This window comes from Phacochoerus africanus, chromosome 4, assembly GCF_016906955.1.
Source record: "Phacochoerus africanus isolate WHEZ1 chromosome 4, ROS_Pafr_v1, whole genome shotgun sequence".
In the NCBI taxonomy this organism is placed as follows: Eukaryota; Metazoa; Chordata; class Mammalia; order Artiodactyla; family Suidae; genus Phacochoerus; species Phacochoerus africanus.
The window spans coordinates 26115508-26137145 of NC_062547.1; positions in this window are offsets into that span (position 1 = coordinate 26115508).

Here is a 21638-nt window from a genome sequence, read left to right on the forward strand (position 1 = left end):
TGGAGAACAAGTCAGGATGTTGATTGGTAGGTTGGTAGTTTTTATTATCCTTTGTTTATTGCAGTAATGACAGTTTCTGGGTATATGACAAAATGATTCAACTTTTATTGGGGGGAGAAAAAATAGAATAGGAAAAGGTAAAATAGAATGAAAGGTGATTTTTTGCCCCCAGTGATGGACCGTAGCAGAAATGTTGGATGGTCTCTGGCAATTAATTTTTGTGGCAGGTATAAAATTGTCTTCCATTACTGTTTTTATACCATATATCTTAGGTAAACTAAGCATGTTTATGAATTATGCATGCAATTAGAAAACATTTTTAATTATTAGAGTTTTCTAACTTAAGGCTTTAAAATACTTTTCCTTTATTCAATTACTGCTGCTCTTTTCCTGTTTTGCCTGTTAAATTCTCATTGCTTTAAGTGAAATACCATCAGGGTTTTTCTGTGATGCCTATTTGCATAGACCCTAAAGAGTGTAGTGCCTTAAGGAAACGAAAAAGGGACAATAAATAGTTATTTGTGTTTTTCCTTTGAAATGCTTTCTTTAAAAAATTGCCAAGTGCATGTGATAAGCTGTACTTAGCTTCACAGTTGCTATCTTTGAGTCTGCAGAAAGGAGTTGTTCCACTCTAGCCCTGAAGAGAACCCAGCTCTGGGCAGCAGGGGCAAGGTCTGTCCGCACTGAAACCCCAGACTTAGCCTAACCAATGCCTGGCGCACAGCACACACACAAATACTATTAATGCACATTTAGTGAAAATACTGGTTGTAGCACACCACTTTTTGGCAGGTTATTATCATGTAAGTTTTAGGTGGTAAGGAATACATTTTCTTTTTGCTTTGTCCCCCCAGCACTTTACTGTGAAATTTTTCAAACATGCAGAATTGTTGAAAGAATTATATGGTGACCATCCACTACCTAGAATCTTATAAATAACATTTTGTTACATTTGCCTTATTTAAGAGAGACTGCTTTTTAAAAGTTTTATTGAAGTGTAGTTGATTTACAGTGTTGTATTGATTTCTGCTGTACAGCAAGGTGATTCAGTTATACATATGCATATATTCTTATTCATATCCTTTTCGATTATGGTCTATCGTAGGATCTCGAATATAGTTCCCTGTGTTATACAGTAGGACCTTGTTGTTTTTAAGAAAGTATATGCTACTTTAAAGAAACTTCATCAGCTTTGGTTTCTCTTTAAAAATCACACTGCTAAGATAATTGAACAGCTTTAAACAAGTAGTCTTAAACTCTGGGGAAACCTGTGATGTTTGCATTATTGCTGAAATTGTGGTCCTTACTTTAAGCTAGTTTTAAACTCTGTCACGCTGAATTTCAGTCTTAATGTATTTTGCCTAAAGGGATTTTTTTTTTATATAATGGAATTATTTGAAAGTCCTTGATCAGTTGTGCAAAATATTCTAATGTTATTTTCACACTTGATAAATTATCCAATTAATTTCTCTGGTGATAATGTAATTTTGGGCCCGTTTTGCATAAACAAAGTTCCAGGATTATGTTCCCAGAGGACTTGAAGAGGCAGGGTAATTTAGTGTGTAAGCCACTCATTTAGGAGCCAGGAGATGTAGATTTTATTCCCAACTGACCATTGGCAAATCACTTCTCTTTGCGTCCATTTATCTATTTGTAAAGTTAGGACCAGAATTTGAAATTTGATATTATTAAGTAATGGGTAGCGTTTATTAGTGCTTAGGTCTTTTAAGAAAGACACTTTATTTAAAGAATATATATATATACTTTATGTCTCTAACTGCATGACAAGCTATGGAATGAACTCTGACTTCTGAAAAATTAAAGCACAGGTAGTGGTCAAAGCATCTTAGCAAAAAGCTTGCTGTTGAGTTCCTGTTGCAGCTCGGTAGGTTAAGAACCTGACATAATATCCGTGAGGATACAGGTTTGGTCCCTGACCTCGTTCGGTGGGTTTAGAATCCAGCGTTGTGGTGTAGGTCACAGACGGCTCAGATCCTGCGTTGCTGTGACTGTGGCATAGGTTCGCAGCTGTGGCTCTGATTTGATCCCCAGCCTGGGATCTATGCCACGGTGCGGCCCTAAAAAGACAAAAAGTTTGCTGTTGGTTAAAGCTTACTAGTGCCACAGAATTTGTGAGTGGTTTTCCTAACCCATCTGGACTCTGAAATACTGTGTTTTGTGAAGGGGTGAATGAAAAGGGGAAGGAGGGAGACATTTATCCTACGAAGACTGAAAATCAATGTTCAGTTTAAGAACAGGCTGTGTGAAAGGGTGGGGAAGCCATCCTGACTTAACTGCCACACACCCTGCCCTGCTCCCCGACCCCCACCACGCACAGCATGGAACAGCCCTGCTTCTGCCAGCTCAGCCATGGGCTGTCTCCATCAGGTCCATACAGTTGAATTGCAGGGTCAACCAAGGGCTAAACAGGGTCTCTTGTGCTCCATTTAGTCGATCAGGTGCCTTGTTCTTTCTAAACCCGTGTGATGAATGTAGGTTCACGTTTATCTCTCCAAGGCATGAGTTTTTAACCTTAGATCACATCTTGGTTGCAAGGATATGATCCAAACCGTGTTCCCTGATTGGCACCTTGTTGAATATTAACTTAGAAGAAAACACATGCCAGACTGACATGCCTACCCCTCCTGTTGGTTGTTGATACTTTCTTAGCCTCTACATTACACCAATATCTTTACCCACAAGTACTCTAAATAAAATGAAATACGGATATTTCAACTGTTTTTTAGTAAGACTGCTTTAATTTTTGTCTTTTTTCTATGTTGGAGACTCTGTAACTCACTAATAGGAAAAAATCATAGGCACTAATTTTCACTTGAAATGAAATTAATGTTTTGCTCTTTCAGGAAATAATAAATGAGGATTCATTCTAGTCCTTGGTTTAGGCTGTGGTTTCTGCCCCAGAGCCTGAAAGACTGCATTTCTCAAAACAAAATTAGGCCCAAGGGGAAAGAAACTAGTGAGAGTGTGAAACCAGACAACTGGTTGAACTTATTATGAAACAGGTAAATGAGAAGCCTTAGTTCTCACCAGTTTGTGGGCTGTGTTCTCCCCGCCCCTCCTTAGCGTTCAGATGCTCCATGGATAAGTTTTGAAGTAATGGCTGTCTCTTGTGGGGCAGTTAAAATCATTTTTAATAAGCTTTCAAAGGGTCAACCCCTATTTCTTCTAAAATAGACTTAATTTCCCTACGTGGAATATGAAAGCTGGTAAGACATGTAATTGCTTTATAAAACCCCACCTTTATTTTTAAATTAAATATTCAAAAGTGAAGTAGTTATTAATCCCAGAATAAGCTATAGAAATTTAAAAAAAAATCCTGCCTCTTGGGTTACATTTGACACTGTCAAAAGTTCAGGAAAAAACAGAAGTAAAACCAATGAATCATTGAAGTGGTAATTGGTAAAAGTTTATTGCACATGCACCAAAGGTTTGCAAACTGGGAGCATTTGAACCAAAACCTGGAATGCAGCTCAGAAGTGTATTGTTATAATGCAGCTTATCTAGCTTGGGGACAGTGTTTTTTTTGTTAACAGTTATTGTTTACAGTATTAGAATTTTCTTAAATGAAAGAGAATTGGTTAGTGTTTATTAACAATTTGGGGGAACAGTTTAAGTTTCGCTTATGGTTTTCAGAGGCATAAGCAAGAAGTGACATAGGTCAAGTTAGCCTCACTTGTCTTGCAAGATAAGCTAAATTAAGAGTTGCTTGAATAACTAGACTGTTTTGTCTTCTCAGGCAGTTTTCAGGTTTTAACAACACATCTAGTCCATTCTTAACAGATGTCTGTTACAGTGTTGTCATAGTCTCAAAACTAACTTTTGTACAGGGACCAGCAGGGGTAGGATTACTTCATAAAGTGATGGTTGTAGCCTTGGCAGAAAATGATGCATAATCACAAAGTTTTTGCTAGGCTGGGTAGGGTTTTGTACATTTTAATATAAAAGTGGGTCAGCAAGTCTGATCTTCACAGAATTTATGCTACGGAAAGCTAAATAATAGAACTGCACTGAAAAATAGATCTCCAAATCCTGAAAAATAATCCTTCCCCTTCTTACCCCGCTTTCCTCCTAGCTGCTCTATCCTGACTGGCAGAGGGTGATTTAAAAATAGAGCGCGAGTTCTGTCTGAGGAGGTCTGGCCTCTTCGTCTTAATCCTTAGTTCTTTTGCCCAGGCTGGTCATTTCACTTGAGGTGTCTAGATAAAGTAGACAAAGCGCCACCTAAAGGGCTTAAGGATGGTAACTAGTCATTCCTTCTTAGACTAGTTAGGAGCCTGAACGTAGAATTTATTTCCAACTGATTTGAGATTCCTTTGGAGCCATTGTGAAAGATGGAAAGGAAGTAAGGCAGGTTTTCTGAATACAATTAGAGTAATAGAATTGAAATTGACCATTTTTTATGCCTTTAGGGTCCGTGTTTTGAAATTTTTTTTTCACTACCCACAGTAAATTAGACTAGATAGAGATAAATGAATCAATAATATGTACACCAACCCACCTAACATGAAAGGTTTATGAAACACTTGCTTTTAGTACATCTGATGCATTCTGATATTTTCTGTTCTTTTTTCACTTATAAAATATAGCCCCCAGAACACAAATGTGCTTATCACAATGCCTTGCCTCCAGAGTCAAGATCTGAGGATTTAAAGTAGCCCAGAAGGCTAGAGGCCAAGTACACATACACACACAGTCAAGTGTCCACTGGGGTTAGTGGGGCCTTCCAGACTGTGCCTTGCTCTTGTTCCACCCAGTCTGGGCTCCAGCCCCATCTCCCCCCTCGCGCCACCACCCCACCCCACCCCACCCCCGCCCACTCACAGTCTTGCCTCTTGGCTGCTCCTGATGCTCTTGCCTCTCTCTCCTTGACTCAGCCTGAAGTAGTCAGTTTTATTAAAGGAAAGCTCCTGTTCCACTGCTCCTCTGAATTCTTCTGTGGACTGAAGGGCTAGTAAAACAAGGTCCAGGAGTCCCCATTGTGGCTCAGTGGTAACGTACCCAACTAGCATCCATGAGGATGCAGGTTCGATCCCTGGCCTCACTCAGTGGGTTAAGGATCTGGCATTGCCATGAGCTATTGTGTAGGTCGCAGACCTGGCTCGGATCTGGTGTTGCTGTGGCTGTGGTGCAGGCCAGCAGCTGCAGCTCAGATTCAACCCCTAGCCTGAGAACTTCCATGTGCTGCGGATTCGGTCCTAAAAAGACAAAAAACAAAAACAAAAAAAACACCCAGAACAATTTACAAACTCTTGTTTGATTTGGCTTTTGCCATCTACCTCCCCTGAGGCAAAGAGGTGGTGTGCTACTTGAATGAGGCAGGTAGGGTATGGGGAGAAGAGGGACGGAGATTTCCTAATACCTCAGAGAATTACTGGGGACATTTTCTTCTTAATTGGACTATGAGCTTTCAAGGAAAGGAATCAGAGATCTCTGCTATGATCCTGGACTTCATTAAAGGAGAATTTTCAAAGAAGAGTCAAATTATGGCTCTCATACAGATAGCAAATGAGTGTGTGCTATTTTATTTAACTCTTAGTGAGGGAACCGGGCAGATGCTGTAACCTGGAGAATCCAAAGGACAGACACACTTAGAGACCAAGAATATTTACATGAATGTCCAAATGGAGGAAAAACAAGAATCTACTTGCTAGAGGAGGAAAGTCAAGCAATCCTCTCCCCCAGGACATAATTTTTGTTTCCAGAAACAAGAATTATTTTGCATTGCTCTCAGTATCTATAGAACAGAGCTGTAAAGTAGCTTCCTGAGAGTGAGAATCCAATAACCCAAGGCTGTCCTCTAAACTAGACAATGCATAGTGTTTATCAAAGCACAAAATTCCCCTACACCCTGCACTAACAACAGTTCATTGCAGCGTATGAATTATAAATAAATAGACCTGTGGTGCCCATTCCTGCACAGATTGGACTGTTCTAATTTGTGTGAGGTGACAGCTTGCTTATTTTAGCTCTTCCAAAATTGCAGGTTCAAAGTCAGGCATGAGCAGGGCAAACCCAGCTAAACAATCATTTGGCAGCAGGGGGCAGCAAAGCTTCATTCATAAAGAATGCAACCTTCAGAAAGAAATTTGTAAGACGGAGTTAGCCTGGAATCCTTGCACTTTTAAGGTGTCCATAAATCCCCTTAGATTATAGGCATAAAGTTGTACTTCGTGCATTGTTTGGAGAAGAGATTCTTTAATTTGTTTTGCTTTAGGTCTGATGAAAGCTATGAAGCATTTTCCCCTGATAGTGGAATTTCCACGTCCCAACTATCATATTCGCAAGTTGATTCCCGAATTAGCTTCAAATTAGAAATGCCTGAGGAACTATTGTCAAACCACACCAAGTAGCCATTTTTGTAAGGTCAGTAAAGGGTTAAGTATCAGCAGTTTCTTGAGGTTCAACCAGTATATTCAGATTCCCAGTCACGTCCACTCCCCTGTTGTGATACAGCCAATGGGTAGATGAACATTTGAGATCCACCACCATCTCCAAGTTGAAGGTTAGGAAAATGGACTTTTGCACTCTAGTTCATCCCAAGGCCTCAAGGTTTAACCCCAGTCAGGTCTATCCACAGTGAACAGTGAGAGGCAAGTCGGTATTAGGGCCATCACTGCCACGCAGTTCACTGGGGGGCTTTCTCAAGGTGTCTCAAGCCTCAGAATCTCTTGGGGTGCTTCTTAAAATGCATATTGTTCAGAGTTCCCTTGTGGTGCAGCGCATTAAGGACCTGGCAGTCGTCACTGCAGTGACTTGGATTGTTTGATCCCTGGCCTGGGAATGTCCATGTGTTGTGTGGCCAACAAAAAAGCATATGATTTGGCCCTTGCCAAATGTGCAGAATTAGATTTTTTGAGTGGTAGGCTGGAGAATCTGCATTTCTTTTAAATTTTTTTAAAATCATAGTTGATTTACAGTGTTGTGCCAATTTCTGCTGTACAACAAAGTGACTCAGTTTGTGTCATTCTTTTTCATATTCTTTTCCATCGTGGTGTATCCCAGGAGATTGGATAGCATTCCTTGTGCTATATGTTGTTTATCCTTTCTAAATGTAATAGTTTTTGTCCACTAACCCCAAACTCCCAATCTATCCCTCTCCCTAACCCCCCATTGGCAACCACAAGTCTGTTCTTTATGTCCCTGCATCAGTTTCTGTGAGAATCTGCATTCTGTAGGGTCCCTAGGTGACTCTCACAGGAGAAGGGAGGAGAAAATGATCTGGGGTCTGTCAGCTAAATCAGAGTGTAATTGTTGAAATGGTAAAGTCATGGCGCTCATTCAAATATAGAATGGGTGTGTGTTAAAGGTTTTGTTCAGTTCATTAATTTATGATGGAACCATTAGATGGTAGAGCAGATTCCAAAAACATTTGGAAAAAAAAAGTTTATATAATCCACTAGGAAAAGCATTTTCAAAACCAAGGAATGTTAGAATATGATTGCTAGGTTACAGCAGAAACCGGTTAATGTCCTACAAGCTATTAAGCCGTAACCTTTAGGGTTATCATTCCTACCAGATAGAAAGATACAGATTAACATGGAACTTTGCAGTATCTGGGCTACTATCAAATAATAAATAGCAAAGTCAAACACAGATACATTCTCCCAGAAAATTAAATAATCCGCAGGTGAACTCATTAAATAATTCCTGAGTGTGACTTTGAAAGGACATGCAGCCCAACTTTTGCTTTATTTTCAAGTTTTAGTGATTCTTTTTTACAGGGAATAAAGACAGCAGAACGTGAAATGTGTGACTCCAAGTCTGGGTGAAAAAATTCAGGCTGGAGCAGTTCTTTTCAAAAACAAGACCCAGTTAATTCACAGGGAGGATAAAACTGATACTCAAAATTCATGTGTAACTTCCTTGGATTTATTTTAGACACTAGCTATAATCACTTCCTGCTTTTTAAATAAGTGATGTGTCATCTCTGTAGTTATTTGTCTTACAAACTGGTCATTCTCTAATAATTTCTCTTAAAAGTTTATCTTAAAAGTTGACCAAGGTTTTCAACACCATTCTTTTTTTTGATATAAAAATTTCAACACTTTATTTTTTAAACATCAGAAATATCCTCTGGTTTTTATGAAATAATTGTCCAGCTAGGAAATTAAACTTTGACCATTAAGAAACATTAACTGAAAGAGAAAAACCAGGGGTGTCACCCCAACCTCAATATTTTTTTAAACTTTTTTTTTTTTTTTTGCCTTCAGAGAGATAGTTTAGGAATGAATCTCTGTTCTGAATACATAGCTGATGTTTGGTAGCTTATTCATTTTATTTCATGTAAAATTAAAATCTTGCATAGTAGTCTTTTAGTGGTTATCTTCAAGTGAAATTACAGCTATTTCTTTTCTTCTCTGTACTTTTCTGTGTTTTCCTTATTCTAAACCCAGAGCATATCTTTTTTTATTAAATGAATTTTTAAAATTTAATGAAGTATAATTTACAATCTTGTGTTAATTTTTACCACAAAGTGAATCAGTTATATATACACATTTTTCTTACGGCCACACCCACAGCATATGAATGTTCCCAGGCCAGAGGTTGATTAAATTCGAGCCACAGCTGTGACCTACTCTGTAGCTGTTACGGTACTGGATCCTTTAACCCACTGTAGCGGGTTGGTTATTGAACCCATGCCTCTGCAGTGGCCTGAGCTCCTGCAGTCGGAGTCTTAACCCACTGCACCACAGCAGGAACTTCCTATACATTCTTTTTTTATAATGTTCTTTTTCATTATAGTTTCATAGGATATTGAATATAGTTCCCTTTGCTATACAGTAAGACCTCATTGTTTGTCCATTCTGTGTATAATAGTTTACATTTCCTAACCCCAGCCTCCCACTCCAACCTCCCCCTGACCTCCCCCTTGGCAGCCACAAGTCTGTTCTCTGTGTCCATGAATCTGTTTCTCTTTCATAGGTAGGTTCATTTGTGTCATATTTTAGATTCCACATACAAGCGATATCATATGGTATTTGTTTTTCTGATGTACTTCACTTACTATGATAATCTCTACTCACATCCATGTTGCTGTGAATGGCATTATTTCTTTTTTTTCTGATTTTTTTTTCCTGCTGTACAGCATGGGGACCAAGTTACACCTACACGTGTACATTTTTTTTTCCACCCTTTCTTCTGTTGCAATGTAAGTATCTAGACATAGTTCTCAGTGCTACTCAGCAGGATCTCATTGTAAATCCATTCCAAGATCAATGGTTTGCATCCGATGACCCCAAGCTCCCAATCCCTCCCACTCCCTCCTTCTCTCCCTGGGCAGCCACAAATCTATGCTCCAAGTCCATGATTTTCTTTTCTGTGGAAATGTTCATTTGTGCTGTGTATTAGATCCCAGTTATAAGTGATATCATATGGTATTTGTCTTTGTCTTTCTGACTTATTTCACTCAGTATGAGTCTCTGGTTCCATCCATGTTGCTGTAAGTGGCATTATGTCATTCTTTTTGATGGCTGAGTAGTATTCCATTGTGTATATATACCACATCTTCCTAATCCAATCATCTGTCAGTGGACATTTGGGTTGTTTCCATGTCCTGGCTATTGTGAATAGTGCTGCAATGAACATGCGGGTGCATGTGTCTTTTTTTTTTATATTAATATTTTTATTTTTTTATTACTCAAATGAATTTATCACATCTGTAGTTGTATAATGATCATAACAATTCAGTTTCACAGGATTTCCATCCCACAGCCTAAGCACATCCCCTCACCCCCCAGACTGTCTCCTCCAGAGACCATAAGTTTTTCAATGTCTGTGAGTCAGCATCTCTTCTGCAAAGAAGTTCAGTCTGTCCTTTTTTCAGATTCCACATGTCAGTGAAAGCATTGGATGTTGGTGTCTCATCATATGGCTGACTTCACTTAGCATGATAGTTTCTAGGTCCATCCATGTTGCAAAAAAATGCTGGTATTTCGTTCTTTTTAATGGCTGAGTAATATTCCATTGTGTATATGTACCACATCTTCTTGATCCACTCATCTGTCAGTGGACATTTAGGTTGTATTCCATGTTTGGTGCTGCAATGAACATTGAAGTACATGTGTCTTTGGGAGTCGTGGTTTTCTCTGGGTAGATGCCCAGGAGTGGGATTGCTGGGTCAAATGGTAGTTCTATTTTGAGTTTTCTGAGGAATCTCCATACTGCTTTCCACAGTGGTTGCACCAATTTACAATCCCACCAACAGTGTGCTAGGGTTCCTTTTTCTTCACACCCTCTCCAGCACTTATTGTTTGTAGACTTTTGGATGATGGCCATTCTGGCTGGTGTAAGGTGGTACCTCAGAGTGGTTTTGATTTGCATTTCTCTAATGATGAGTGACGTTGAACATCTTTTCGTGTGTTTCTCGGCCATCTGTATGTCTTCTTTGGAGAACTGTCTGTTTAGATCTTCTGCCTATTTTTTGATGGGGTTGTTTGCTTTTTTGGTATGGAGCTGCAGAAGGTGTTTATAAATTTTGGAGATTAATCCCTTGTCCGTCGATTTGCTTGCAAAGATTTTCTCCCATTCTGTGGATTGTCTTTTCGTTTTGTTGAGGGTTTCCCTTGCTGTGCAGAAACTTTGAAGTTTGATTAGGTCCCATTTGTTTATTTTTCTTTTTTTTTTTGTCTTTTGTCTGTTGTTGTTGTTGTTGCTATTTCTTGGGCCGCTCCCGCGGCATATGGAGGTTCCCAGGCTAGGGGTCGTAGCCACCAGCCTACGCCAGAGCCACAACAACGTGGGATCCGAGCCGCGTCTGCAACCTACACCACAGCTCACGGCAACGCCGGATCGTTAACCCACTGAGCAAGGGCAGGGACCGAACCCGCAACCTCATGGTTCCTAGTCAGATTCGTTAACCACTGCGCCACGACGGGAACTCCTATTTTTCTTTTTATTGTCAATACTCTGAGAGGTGGATCTGAGAAGATGTTGCTGTCATTTATGTCAGAGAGTGTTTGGCCTATGTTTTCCTCTAAGAGTTTGATAGTGTCTGGTCTTATATCTAGGTCTGTAATCCATTTGGAGTTTATTTTTGTGTATGGTGTTAGAGAGTGTTCTCATTTCATTCTTTTCCATGTGGCTGTCCAGTTTTCCCAACACCACTTATTGAACAAGCTGTCCTTTCTCCATTGTATATCGTTGCCTCCTTTGTCATAGATTAGTTGGCTGCAGGTGTGTGGGTTTAATTCTGGGCTTTCTATCCTGTTCCACTGATCTATATTTCTGTCTTTGTGCCAGTACCATATGGTTTTGAGGATTGTTGCTTTGTAGTATAGTCTGAAGCCCAGGAGCCTGATTCCTCCAGCTCCATTTTTCTTTTTCAGGCTGTCTTTGGCTATTCTGGGTCTTTTGTGCTTCCAAACAAACTTTAAAATATTTTGTTTTGAGTTCTGTGAAAAATATTCCTGGTAATTTGATAGGGATTGCATTGAATCTGTAGATTGCCTTAGGTAGTATAGTCATTTTGATAATATTAACTCTTCCAATCCACGAGCATGGTATATCTTTCCATCATGTGTCTTTTTCAAGGAAACTTTTGTCCGGATATATGCCCAAGAGTGGGATTGCGGGGCCATACGGTAATTCTTTGTATAGATTTCTAAGGTATCTCCAAACTGTTCTCCATAGTGGCTGTACCAGTTTACATTCCCACCAACAATGCAGGAGGGTTCCCTTTTCTCCAAACCCACTCCAGCTCTTGTTATTTGTGGACTTACTAATGATGGCCATTCTGACTGGTGTGAGGTGGTATCTCATGGTAGTTTTGATTTGCATTTCTTTTATAATCAGAGGTGTTGAGCATTTTTTCATGTGCTTGTTGGCCATCTGTATATCTTCCCTGGAGAAATGTCTATTTGAGGTCTTTTGCCCATTTTTCCATTGGGTTTGTTGGCTTTTTTGCTGGTGAGTTGTATAAGTTGCTTGTATATTCTAGAGATTAAGCTCTTGTCCGTTGCATCGTTTGAAACTATTTTCTCCCATTCTGTAAGTTGTCTTTTTGGTTTCTTTTGGGTTTCCTTTGCTGTGCAAAAGCTTGTCAGCTTGATTAGATCCCATTGGTTTATTTTTGTTCTTATTTCTGTTGCCTTGGGAGACTGACCTGAGAAAATATTCATGAGGTTGATGTCAGAGAGTGTTCTGCCTGTGTTCTCTTCTAGAAGTTTGATGGTGTCTTGTCTTATATTTAAGTCTTTCAGCCATTTTGAGTTTATTTTTGTGCATGGTGTGAGGGTGTGTTCTAGTTTCGTTGCTTTGCATGCAGCTGTCCAGGTTTCCCAGCAATGCTTGCTGAATAGACTTTCTTTTTCCCATATTATGCTCTTGCCTCCTTTGTCAAAGATTAATTGACCATAGGTGTCTGGGTTTATTTCCGGGTTCTTTATTCTGTTCCATTTGTCTGTCTGTCTGTTTTGATACCAGTACCACACTGTCTTGTTGACTGTGGCTTTGTAATATTGCCTGAAGTCTGGGAGAGTTATGCCCCTGCTTGGTTTTTGTTTCTCAGGATTGCTTTGGCGATTTTGGGTCTTTTGTGGTTCCATGTAAATGTTTGGATTGTTTGTTCTAGTTCTGTGAAAAATGTCGTGGGTAATTTGATAGGGATTGCATTGAATCTGTAGATTGCTTTGGGTAGTATGGCCATTTTTACAATATTGATTTTTCCAATCCATGAACATGGAATATCTTTCCATTTCTTTACATCTTCTTTAGTTTCTTTGATTAAAGTTTTATACTTCTTGGCATATAGGTCCTTTACCTCCTTGGTCAGGTGTATTCCGAGGTATTTGATTTTTTGAGGTGCAATTTTAAAAGGTATTGTATTTTTGTATTCCTTTTCTAATATTTCATTGTTGGTATACAGAAATGTGACTGACTTCTGAATGTTAATCTTATATCCTGTTACTTTGCTGAATTTATTAATCAGTTCAAGTAGTTTTTGGCTTGAGTCTTTAGGGTTTTCTATGTATGGTATGATGTCATCTGCATACAGTGACAGTTTGATCTCTTCTCTTCCTATTTGGATGCCTTTTATTTCTTTTGTTTGTCTAATTGCTGTGGCTAGGACTTCCAAAACTATGTTGAATAGTAGTGGTGAGAGCAGGCATCCCTGTCTTGTTCCAGATTTGAGTGAGAAGGCTTTCAGTTTATCTCCATTGAGTATTATATTTGCTGTGGGTTTGTCATAAATGGCTTTGATTATGTTCAGGAATGTTCCCTCTATACCCACTTTGGCAAGAGTTTTGATCATGAATGGATGTTGGACTTTGTCAGATGCTTTTTCTGCATCTATTGAGATGATCATATGGTTTTTGACTTTTCTTTTGTTAATGTGGTGTATGATGTTGATTGATTTGCGTATGTTGAGCCATCCTTGTGAACCAGAGATGAACCCTACCTGGTCATGGTGTATGATCTTTTCGATACGTTGTTGGATTCGGTTGGCTAATATTTTGTTGAGAATTTTTGTGTCTATATTCATCGAAGATGCTGGCCGATAGTTTTCTTTTTTGGTGGTATCTTTGGTTTTGGAATGAGGGTGATGGTGGCATCATAGAATGTCTTTGGGAGTGTTCCTCCTTCTTCAACCTTTTGAAAAAGTTTAAGGAGGATGGGCACCAGATCCTCTTTATATGTTTGGTAGAATTCGCCTGTGAAGCCATCTGGTCCTGGGCTTTTATTTGTAGGGAGTGTTTTTATGACAAACTCAATTTCATTTCTAGTGATCAGTCTGTTCATTTTGGTATTTTTTTCTTTTTTTTTTTATTACTCAAATGAATTTATCACATCTGTAGTTGTATAATGATCATAACGATCTGATTTCACAGGATTTCCATCCCACAACCCAAGCACATCCCCCCACCCCCAAAACTGTCTCCTCCAGAGACCATAAGTTTTTCAATGTCTGTGAGTCAGCATCTGTTCTGCAAAGAAGTTCCGTCTGTCCTTTTTTCAGATTCCACATGTCAGTGAAAGCATTTGATGTTGGTGGTCTGTTTTTTCTTGATTCAGTTTTGGCAGGCTGTAGGATTCTAGAAAGGTGTCCATTTCTTCCAGATTGTCAAATTTGTTGGCATATAGTTGTTCATAGTGTTCTCTTACGGCATTTTGTATTTCTGCAGTATCCATTGTGATTTCTCCTTTTTCATTTCTAATTTTGTTTATTTGGGTTCTTTCTCTCCTCTTCTTAGTGAGTCTAGCCAGGGGTTTGTCAATTTTGTTTACCTTTTCAAAGGACCAGCTCTTGGTTTTACTGATTTTCTCTATTAGTTTTTTGAATCTCTCTTTTATTGATTTCCTCTATGATCTTTATAAATTTCCTTCTTCTGCTGACTTTAGGTCTTTTTTGTTCTTTTTCTAATTTGTTTAGGTGGAGGGTTAAGTTGTCAATTTTAGATCTTTCTTCTTTTTTGAGGAAGGCCTGTATCCCTATGAATTTCCCTCTGAGCACTGCTTTTGCAGCATCCCATAGATTTTGAGAGGTTGTGTCTTCATTATCGTTTGTCTCAAGGTATTTTTTAATTTCCTTCTTGATTTCCTCATTGATCCATTGGTTTTTTAGTAGCATGTTATTTAGTCTCCATGTAGTAGGTTTTTTCTCATTTCTTTTCCTGTGGTTGATTTCTAGTTTCATGGAATGGCATTATTTCATTGTTTTTTGTGGCTGAGTAGTACTCTGTTGTATGTATACTATAGCTTCTTTATCCATTCATCTGTTGATGGACATTCAGGATGCTTCCATGTCTTGGCTATTGTAAATAGTACTGCGATGAACATAGGGGTGCATAAACCTCTTTGAATTATAGTTTTGTATGGATATATGCCCAGGAATGGAATTGCTGGACCATATGGCAACTCTATTTTTAGTTTTTTGAGAAGCCTTCATACTGTTTTCCATAGTGGCTGCACCAGTTTACATTCCCACTAACATATAAGAGAGTTTCCTTTTCACCACACCCTCCAGCATTTAGTATTTGTCGACATTTTAATAATAGCCATTCTGACCGGTGTGAGGTGACACGTCATTGTAGTTTTGATTTGCATTTCTCTAATAATTAGCAATGATGAGCATCTTTTCATATGCTTATTGGCTATCTGTATGTCTTTGGAGAAATGTCTGTTTAGGTCTTCTGCCCATTTTTTGATTGGGTTATTTATTTTTTTGTTAGTGAGTTATATGAGCTATTTGTATATTTTAGAAATTAAGCCCTTGTCAGTTGCATTATTTGCAGCATGTTTTTATTTTTTAGTCTGGTCTGGTCATCTCTGTCTTTCCATTGGAGTGTATCATTCATTTACTTTTAATGTAACTTCTGATTTCCTTGTATTTTAGTCCTCCATCTTGTTACTGGGCATGACCCTTATTCCCAGAATGTGGCCTTGTTGGGCCTCAACCAAAAGCCCAGGATGTTGTCCAAAGCCCCTCCACTGTCTCCTCACCATTCTGCAGCAGCTAAAATCTGTTAAGCTCTTTAGCATCCCAGCTCCCGCTTTCTGCTGGGTTTCTTGGAGTTCTCGCTGCATGAGAACTCAGCTTAGGGGTCGGCCAACAACTTGAGCAGAACATCAATGCAGATTTCTCATCCAGTCCTCTCCATCACTCTCCCTCAGGTTCCACTACTCTCCAGCCTTAAACTCTGATCTCAGCCCAGTAAGACTGTTGCTTGCTACTATCACCCACTCCCTCCCACCTCCACCCCTACCAGTGACTTGGGGAAAAACCCTGTGGAAAAACCAGAGTGAATGTGCTTCTTGCCTCATTTGTTTCCTTTCTCTTAGAGGTGATGGAAGTTCAGATCCTGCCTGCACCAGGTGCTTTCCATTTCTTTTAAACAGATGCTTTATATGTTTGTCCAACTTTTATAATTATTTTGGCAGAAAGATTCATCTAATACAAGCCATTCCCCCATGGCCAGAACCAGAGGCTGTATGCTATTTCCACTTACTGAGCCCTTTCTCAAAAGTGCCTTATAATGAGCAGCAAATGTTTCTATTGGCAGACAACTGACTTGATCCTAGTTCAGTCTACAGAGAATGGAATGACCTCATAAACTGCACCTTAGACAAAGCTATCATCGATATATAACTGATATCAGAGTAAAGTTTAGGTATTTGTTAAAAGTTATTATGTGTTCCCGAGAATATGAAAGAATTCAGGAGCCTGTTAGGCTCAAAGTGCTTGCATTGCTTAGGATTCTTCTTAGAGGTGATTAGACTTAGGTCAGAAGAACCAAGGAAATTAAGAACCAGTTTAATGAGTGACTTGGTGAGAAAGGCATGCTTATGAAGGTAGACGGGAGAACTAGGGAAGTGTCTAATACTTCCTTTAGGTTATGAAGTCATTGACTAAAAAAAATCATAAATAGCACTCAGTGTCTGTTGGGGATGCTGTTAAGAATCAAGTATACTTCACTGGTAATTTCAAGAATGCTGAGGAACAATCACCCAAATTACCTAAAATACTGTGGTTTCCTTAGGTAGGGATGAGAAGAAACTCTGAAAGTCTGCAGGTTGTGGTCTCAGGCGCAAAGGAAGTTTCTGGTCTTGTGTAACATTGGTTAACTGGGATGGTTACTGTCTTCTTCAGTAGGTGTGTAGTTTTCAACACCAGGTCATCAGTCTGAGTCTAGTCAGAGGTCAGAAGCCACACCCATCATTTTAATAGGGAGCATTTAATAGAATTAATCAGATATTAGACAAGTAAAATGGCAAAGAGTGGACCGAGGAATCACAGAAGTAGCTATAGGAAGCAACTACAACCCTCAGAAGGAAGAGTTGGGGATGCTTGAGATGTCAAGGGTGGGGGAGGGCTGCTGAGAGCTGGGCTGACTTCTGAGGAGCGACCGGGCCAGCCAGTGCTGCTGTTGCAGGGAGTGAGGGGAATGTGGAAGTAGGTTCTGGGACAGAGGAAAGAAAACCTGCAAATTGGAGCCAACTGCTATCACTGAACCCAACTGCCAGTGCAGTGCTCCCAAGATGGGAAGCAGAGACCAGCAGTCTCATCTCACTCCGCTAACCTCCCAGGCTCCCTCTAGCGCCCTCATTGGCAGAGCTAACAGGGACCCTGCTCACAAAACAGGTGGGTGGTATGTCAGCCCCAGCATTCCAAACTATTGAAAAGGCTTCAAGCTGAGACAATAACTTAACAACCAAAACACCAGGAAGATTTAGGCTTACATGGAGAAAGATTTGAAAGAAACAAAGCTGTAGCTCTGATATTTTTATTTTAGGAAGGAAACTGCATATTTGATGTTCTAGACGCATATGGTATTTAAGAGAATAAGGCCCATTAGAATGACAGTTTTATAACTCCACTTTAAAATGTATAATCGAGTAATTAATTTAGACTTAATGATTTTTATGGTGACATTTGAGTAAAGTAGAAAAACATTTAAAATTCTCTTATTTATATATTTATTAGTTTCTGTGAGAATTTAGAATTGGGAAAGCTTTTACATGCTGTCAGAAAAACTGAAATACTTTAAAAATAAATATATTAAATTTATAAATGCATTCAAAAGCATTTGAAGTGCTGAGCTAAGCTTATAAATAGGACTAAGCATTATTCAAAGGCTTCTCCAGAATTATTACCACAATCTGCTATACTTAGAGTAACAAATTTATAAGTTGAACTTAAAAATGTAAAAAAGTTTTCTTAACCTGTACCTTATATTGAATATTGATTCTAAAGACAAAATTATTAATTGTATTGTTTATTAAATGCTTACTAATTACTAATTACTTAAGCTTATTAAATATTATGTTAAAGCTAAATTTAAACATAATAAAAGTTTTTAAAGGTAAAAAACTATTGAAATCTTTCCTGGATAGAAATCTGTTGTCCAGGATCCTCCCACCCCCATTCCCTACCCCGCAAGGTTTTCCTAGAAATGGCTAGACTAGAGCAAGAGAGACAGCTTTGTTTCTCTGCTCTTCTGGAAACCCTGAAACCATCTCATTTTGCAGTAGGCAGAGGAAATCATACCCCTGACTTAGCCGTTTTGCATCCTCATTTTCTATCAAGCCAGGATATCCTATGGAATAGAGAGGGATGACCACTGGTCTTGGAGTGAAAGAACCCGGGGCTGATTGCCAGCTCCACTGCTTAAAGCACCCAAGCCTCAGTTCTTGCAGATGGGGGACACCTGCCTTGCGGTGTGAGGCACAGTGCGAGGCACACCAGGGTGGCAGCACCGAAATCTCCCCTGTGCTGAATCCTGAGTGCAGGGGACTTAGGACAAGAAGTTGCTTGCCCTAGCACACAGGCCTGGGCTGCTCCCTCTTACTTCACGGCAGGAGGGTTTCTTTAAGGAGGTGGCCCTGCAACAAACAACAAGGGCTCTTCTCTCCCTCAGGCACATGATCCAGGCTCTGTGAAATTCCTCAGTGCGTAAAAGGGACAGGCCAGGAAAGAGGTGCCTGGCTCAGGAGCAAAGTAGCAGCCCTATGGGACAGGGGTAGCTGTCTGCAGGGCCAAGGCAGCCTCTGGATAGAGCAGGAAGGGGCAAGGTTACAGAACAGCCTCAGACCTGGCCCCCACCCGTGCTCACAGTGTCACCTGGCCATGCAGCCTCAGTTGAAACATGCCTAGAGAGCATCATGGGGATGGTTCCCCACCTAGGGAAGAAAGGCTAGGGGGGAAGGTCCTCTCTGAAAATACCTGGGAGGGAGGGAGCAGAGACCAGAATTACCACCAAGCCGTTAATTCATTTAATGCTAATGATGTGGAACTTTTTCTGTATTGCTAGGCCCCGGGCGCACAGACAGAAATCCTATAGTCCTCACCTTCCTAGGATAGCACCTGAGAGTACAGAGGCAAAAGTAGCTCCTTTTCCCTGGATGAGGGAGAGGGAGCAGCCGGAGCAAGGCGGAGGGTGTGGAGGCAGAGGGCAGTCTCCTGGGGCGACAAAGAGAGCAGTAAAGGAGGCGGGAAGGGCAGGTGGGGATCAGCTTGGGGAGGACCTTGAAGCCAAGTTTAGGTGTGTGGATTTTATTCCAAACCAGGGAGAAGTTTTAAGCAGGGATTGCATTTTAGGAAGATCAGTTGAGGGGTGTCCAGAGGGAGAAATGGAGTCTGGAGACCAGTATGGAAAGTACCAAGTTGTAGAAGTGCGGACAGGGGATGAGGAGGGCCTGACAGGCGTATGAGATGGGAAATGAGATTTGAGTGAGGGACTCCAGGAATTGTGGTCACCATGGGAGTCCAGGCCAGGGAGTAGAAGTTGGGCTTAAAGACCCCTGGGCCAGGTGGTCTAGCACCTGGACATTGAAACCAGCACCCACCTGCCCGGTGCAGCCTCGTCTTCCCTGGGGTCCTCAGCATGTCATGAGGCTGGCCTTTCTCCCGCTGAGACATCAGCAGAGGCAGTTCCCACAGAAATCTTGAGATAAAGATTTTCCAGGTGGGCCCAGTGGAATTCCAGGGATCTTTAAAAGTGGAAGAGGGGGACAGAATGAAGGTTGGTGATGTGAGAGGGATGGAGCCCAGCATTGCTGGTGCTGAAGATGAAGAGGGCTATGTACCATGCAGTTCAGGCTGCAGCTAGAAGTTGGCCAGGAAGGCAAGGAAGTGGAGTCTCCCTCGGAGCCTCCAGAAAGGAACGCCGCCCTGCCAGCACCTCGGTTTTAGCCCAGTGAGACCCAGGTTAGACTTCCAGCCTACAAAACTGTGAGATGATATGTGCGTGCTGGTTTAAGCCACTCACTCATGGTAATTTGTTCTGGCAAGGAGCAGGAACAAAAGCAGATTGTAAGGCTGACTCCTCCTGTTCATTCAGGCCTCAGCTTAAGTCACCTTGCGAGAGCCCTTCTCTTGTCACCTGGCCTGGTCACTGCACTTTGCCATTTTCTTTCAGCCACTGTTGTTCATTATTTGAAATGCTTGTGTTGACCTGATTGCCAGCCTTCTCCCATTTGAAGCTAAGCTCCAGGAGAGTGGGCACCAGGTTATCTGGTCCACCTCCAGCACCCAGAGGCGCTTACAGTGCAGGGGCAGTTCCATAAATATTTGGTGGGAAGATGAGTGGCGCACCAGTGACGTTCCCGCATCCGAGGCGGAACACTCAGGGTTCATAGTTCATAGTGCCAGCCACTGAAGGCGCAGCAAAAAAGTGTGAACACCCTTCTCTGCCTCCGGGATTTTCAGTCAGTTCAGGTCACACCTCTTTGAAAGTGCTTACGAAGCCTTCCGAGGTCTCAGGCTAACACTGCACCAGCCCTCCCAGAAAAATATCTATGGAGAGCAAAATATTATACATTGCCTCTGCCAAACAGAACCAGAGGATAGCGTATGCAGACAGTCCACGAGTAAATACAGAAGAGGCCTTGCCTTCTCAGACTTTGTTCGGTGTTTTCCAAGCTTCTCCATAGACAGGCTGTTTCTCCAGGAAATGACTTGACCATCCAGAGGAGGATGGCAGGCAAGGCCCAGCGGAGAGGGGCTGAGGTCAGGCTGCTGCCTAACCCTGTGTGTGTGTGCGGGGGGGGGGGGGGGGGGCAACAGGAAAAGGGACACAGAGGCAGGGAAGGCAGACTCCTCACCTAAGATGCATAAAAGATCTAACAGGGACCTGCCACACTTGCAAATTCAGTCAAGACATGCAGCCTGGGAACAGGGTAACACATACAAAATGATGTTTATTGAATCCTTTTTGGTGGAAAGATTTTTGGTTTCTGAGCCAATTGGAGTTTAAGAGTTGTGATTGTTTCCTGTCATTAAACCTCAGCCACAGTAAGATCCTAGCTTAAATAATGAAAATGAATCTTTATCTTCTGAAGGGGAGAGAAAGTGATTAACAACAGTACCGCTGTCACTCTTGGAGTAGCTCTGATGGCTAGAATGCTTATAAACGTCAACATAGTTTTTATGTGTACAGTGTGAGATAGTTACTGGACAAATATGAGGATGTACATCAAAGATAAATTGTAAACTGGCCAACAGTCATTAGCAAATAAGTACCTTGGGTCTGTACTGACACTCCCATTCTCAACCTAAGAGCTTACGTGTTTTAACTGCTGTCCGTATTGGGGCATTTAGTATTTGGAACAAGCATTTAGGAGTTCTTGTTGTAGCTCAGCGGAAACAAACCTGGCTAGTATCCATGAGGATGTGGGTTAGATCCCTGGCCTTATTTGGTGGCTTAAGGATCCAGCATTGCTGTGAGCTGTGGTGTAGGTCACAGACATGCCTCAGATCCTGCATTGCTGTGGCTGTAGCTGTGCCATAAGCCAGCAGCTTCAGCTCTGATTCGACCCGTAGCCTGGAAACCTCATACGTTGTGGGTATGGCCCTAAAACGACCAAAAAAAAACAAAGAAAAAGCATTTAAAAACATATATATCATTCATGTCATAAACTAAAAAATCAAATCCAAGCATGATTAATTACCTTGCCTGGATCAGTAAATACTAATCCCAGGTACTAAGTGTATCAATAAGGACAGAAACCAAAGGTTAAATAAATCATCATGCTGGTTACCTACTGATGTTCCATTTACTAATGCATGTTAGTGAATTTGTGGATTTTTATCCAACGCATATACAGAGATTATTTTTTGTTTGAAATTCTCAGAAGATCTCCTTTGGACATTTCTCTTCCATCACTCTTTAAAAGGATGAAAA